The following is a 5,219-nucleotide window of genomic DNA, read 5'->3' as shown; positions in this document are numbered from 1 at the left end:
TACATAGCACCTAGACCTCAGTTATCATGAAAAAAGCCAGGAAATTTCAGTTTTGACAATATGGGACCTTTAAGTCCATTTCTTTTTAAACAGAATATTTTTGTTGAATGTTGGTTATTTCTGTTACCCCATTACTGTCACTCACAAATAGTAGTACAATTATGGAGTCAAACTTTTACTGGAAAAAACATCATTCTAAAATCGAAAACAGTACTTGTGAGGGTTTGAAGATACTTGAATATGTGGCCCAAGGGACAGGTTAACAAGACAAAGTCAAACAAACAATTGGGGGGAAAAAAAAAAACTTTTATATGTCGACTACACCACCTAGGGCCTATTACCCCAGGAACTTATCAGCATGAAATTCTCTAAAAGTTCACACAGGCTCATTATCAGATGAGAAAATGGTCAGAGACGTGAGTTCCCCATAAAAACGTTTTTATTCAATCAAGTAAAATACCAGAAGACACTCTAAAGGCTTGTGCACACCGGGATGAATATCACGCGCGATTATCACCGACGTTTAACGCCTCGTGACTAAACAAAGGCTGCCAATGTAAGTGTGCACACCGGCGCCAGGCGTAAAAGCGTCATTTTTTAAAAAACGCCTTGGACTCGTTTTTTTGGTTTGACGCGCCACGTTAAAAACTGGCCGACCAATGAGATTGGCGCTTTTGTTCACGAGCCTGGAGCTGCTGAAGTTACAGTAAAACATAGAGGTGGAAAGTGTAATTACAAATACTTTCGTTACAGTACTTGAGTACATTTTTACATTTTTTACATGTATAGTTAAATTGTGGTACTATTTATTTTACTTGAGTAAAATAAAACTAAAGTATTCAACTCCGCTACATTTATTTTTCACCAAAAGTACAAATAAAATAGACACAGGAGCGCCGATGGAGAAACAGAGCGAGCCGGCGTTTGATGGGCACTTTTCAAACTGCTGGGGTCCCTGCACTTCAGGCAATAACAGACAGGTCTGACTCGGGTGCAAAACCAATCAAAACTTCCAGTTCAGCTGTGGGGCGGGGCGTTCAAACTGCACTTTGCTTTGACTGTCAATCACAAGCGTTGTCGTTTTGAATCAGCATAGCATTTCAATATTTTAGTGAATGTGAGCTATGCTCTGATTTTAAATCGTAATTTTGTCATCTCCTGAAATGGGTCATACCATCGATATTACCAGAGCACACAGCAGTATAAGTAAATAGAAAACTCGGTTGATAGAATTATTGCATGGATGGAGCAAGAACAATGTAAGTGTCTAAAATACATGCACACAGTTCAGTTGAACGGTAAAAATCGCCCTCTTTAATCGTGTAGTTAAACTAAATGTACGAAGCTAAAATAACCTCAACATTAACAACACTGAAATAAGAGCGCATGCATTTTTATGTGCATCTGGCTGATAGATCAACCATGATTTATCTGTCAATCAGATGCATTTTAAATCAGTTAAGTCAGTTTCTGTGTGCGTGATTTGGATGTGTATGCACATGGGCAAAGAAACGAGATAGTCTATGTATGACCAGATGATTTATTCATATCCAAAATGAGACGATGTGAACATGCAGTGCATGTTTCATTCATACTCGAAGCCGGAGGGTGCTCTCGCGCAGAAAGTCCAAAATGGCCCAGTAGAAGTAATATATAATACCTTATGATGTGCAGGAAATCCCTAATATGGATAAAGGCATCCAGCTATGGCTGTAGCAAAAAAGAAAGGTAATTTCAGGTCATTTCCAGGTAATAAATATAGTATATGAATAATGCAGTGCTAATTGACATAACATTTATTATAATATAGAAAGTATTCTGCCTTATTATGTGTTTGTATAAACCAATCCAAAAATTGTCATTAGGAAAACACAGAAAAAAATATTATAGAATACAAATGATTGGTTATCGTCCAGCAGTTGATTTCTTATCCGATTAAAAGACATAAGAAAAAATAAAGCCTGTCAATTAGACAAAAGTAAAAATTTTTTTTTTACATTTCTGTCCCCCTCATTTCTGAAATGATGGCTATGCCCCTATGTGTGCAGGACAGAAAACAGAGCACGAGTCTTCTTTTGCTTGAATGGTTTAAAGACATATTAAAATGTGCACAAAGGAATCAGTAAGAGGAACCGAATTTTAATTTTATAGCAAGTAGATGATTCCTGACATTAAGCATCCTATTCCAGAATTGGAATAGATTTTAGATTCCCAAGCCTAGGTATGGGTTAACGTTAAATAAAATGCTCTTTTTTTGTCCTACCGAAAATGTGTCTGGATTCCACCTTTATTATTATAACAAACTACACTTTCAATGTGATTTTAAACCATTCAAGTCACTTTCAATGTGATTTTAAACAATTCAAGTCAAGAAGACTCACGGGTTGTTTTCTCTGCTGCACACACATCCTTGTGTAAGTATTCTTTAGCCTGTTTATTTTCATTCATAGTATTCAGCTAACTATGAAATATTTTGCAATAAGATGATATCTAAGATTATTTATTTATTATTATTATTTATTTATTTTTTACCTTATTGGAATCGAAATTAGGAATTGACAAGAATCAGAATCATAAAAATTCAAATGATGCCTAACCTTACCCATACCCCACATTATTTTTTACTGGCACCTTTCTATTCACACTGTTTTAGACCCTTTCTTTTCTTTTAAACCTTCACTTACCCTTCTTTGCTTTTGCCCTTCTTAAAAACAACCACATAATCTTATACGTGAATGTACTTTTCAAAATTAGTTATAAAACAGTTGCTCCTGGCCAGGGACGTGCACAGACATTTTGAGGGGCAGGGGCTCAAGTAGAAAAAAAGGGCACTTCTCATATTAATTTAATTTTTTTTCTAAACAATTAACAATTAAATTCCGCACACCTGACGACAATAGATAGGTGCTTCTAGGATTTTATCGATAACGATAATTAGACAATATTTTGCTGAGTGTGTTAGTGTGCTGATATCTTAAGGACTACCGTGGACAGCTGACTCCTAAAGTTTTTTATATTCTGCATATTCTGTGTGGTGATTAGTTCACAGCAGTGATAGAAATTAATCTTTTCCAATAAGTTTAAATTGATTTTTTTTTTTACATTTTATGGGCATTTTTACCTTTATCAAGCCCTTTTATCTAAATGTGTGCATCATCTTTTCAGTCAAATTCTTAAATTGAATCAATTAGAATAATAAGTCTTTTGGGCTGTTACCAAGCAAATGAAATCAGTATTGACAAAATTAATCTTTGCAATTCAGAGAAAACACAGAAGCTGCATTAGAAGGGGCATTTAGATGCATTTACACACTGTTTAATGCAGGACATGAATGTATTTAACCTGCAGTTACAAATGCATTCATGCTGTTTTGATATTTTAAACATAAAACATTGAATACTGATATTTGAAATGTTGGTCCCACTTTATATTAAGTGGACTTAACAACTATGTACTTGCATGGCAAATTAAGCATTTGATACAATGTACTTATGCTGTACCTACCTGTATTTACATTGTACTTACGATTTAAGTACCTGCTTGATCTATCTGTAGTTACAGTAGTGTACCAAGGGAGTAGGGCATAGGGATGATCACTTCCATTTGGAATTTGCCCCATGACCCGTTCAGTACGAATAGACGTACAGTTACACCCCTATTTGTACAGCATATATTAATCTCAGTTGATGTTAGTTAAAATGTTCTTGTTCATGTTAATTCACAGAACATTAACAAAGGTTGTCAGATACAACTTTTGATCTTAAAAATGTATTAGTAAATGCTGAGATTAACATTAACTAAGCTTAATAAATGCTGTGGGATATTTTTAATTGTTAGTTCATGTTAACTAATGCAGTTAACTAACGTTAACGAATGAAACCTTACTGTAAAGTGTTACCAGAAAGGTTCCGGAACATGTGTTGATACCCAGGAACTAATGTGTACTTACACTGAAAATACACAAAAACTGACCACTTAAAATAAAGTGTGGAACCTGTGTTGATACCCAGGAACTAATGTGTACTTACACTGAAAATACACAAAAACTGACCACTTAAAATAAAGTGTGGAACCTGTGTTGATACCCAGGAACTAATGTGTACTTACACTGAAAATACACAAAAACTGACCACTTAAAATAAAGTGTGGAACCTGTGTTGATACCCAGGAACTAATGTGTACTTACACTGAAAATACACAAAAACTGACCACTTAAAATAAAGTGTGGAACCTGTGTTGATACCCAGGAACTAATGTGTACTTACACTGAATTCTAGTCTTATTCTATCTTGCTAATAATGCAGGTCCATGAAAATAAAAACAGCACATGCAGTTTTGATTTTTGTTTTAACTGAACATTTTCAGATAAAGAGGAACAATATATTTTTGAAACTTTTACAACACAACAAAATTTTGCTACTTTAATTTTGAGGAAAAATTACCTAAAAGAAAAAAAAAAGGCTGTGCTCAGGTCACAAAAGATTTCACTTATCTTTTAACACTTTTCTTTATATATATATATTTTAATACAGTAAACTGTTAAATAAAAGGCATAAAATACCCTAAACAATCAAATTAAACTAGAAATAAACATTATTTTTAGCGAAACTTGTATTTAATTGACACAGTTCATGCAAGGGGCTCTCTTCTAACGAGCTGATGATCTGAATCGGGCGTGTTAAAAAAGAGACATCCATAATGTGCACAGCGGGGTGGGGGCGCGAGGGCTGGGATTGAGAACCACTGGCCTAACCATTGCCTTACCTAATGCAGCAAAAAATATGTTTTCTTCAAATTTTGAGTGGATTATCGCCTAGAAAGTGTACATAAAAGCACTCCCTTTATAATCACTAAGCTGTCACTCATCTTAATTCATTGCAATCTCACAAAATTCTGCTAATCAATTAAACTGGCTGTACAATGAATATCTTATTTAGCCTACATTACGTCTACACTTTTTTGTAACAAGTTAAATTATAATGAGAGGATTTGAGTGTGCAGATCTCAGCAGTGGACAAAAACGGCATTTTGAGTGGTGAGGGTATTCTAACTTAAAGGGGTCATATGATGTGATTTCCTGTTTTCCTTTATCTTTAGTGTGTTATGTAGCTGTTTCTGCATGTATAAGCAAGGTGCGAACTATCGGGGAGCTAGGGGGAGCTCGGCTCCCCTTAATAAGACATGGGCTCCCCTGAAAACGTGATTTGTGAAATTTTGGG

This window comes from Sinocyclocheilus anshuiensis, unplaced genomic scaffold (genome assembly GCF_001515605.1).
Source record: "Sinocyclocheilus anshuiensis isolate Anshui unplaced genomic scaffold, SAMN03320099.WGS_v1.1 scaffold2429, whole genome shotgun sequence".
Lineage (NCBI taxonomy): Eukaryota > Metazoa > Chordata > Actinopteri > Cypriniformes > Cyprinidae > Sinocyclocheilus > Sinocyclocheilus anshuiensis.
Note: the sequence above shows the minus strand (reverse complement) of the source record.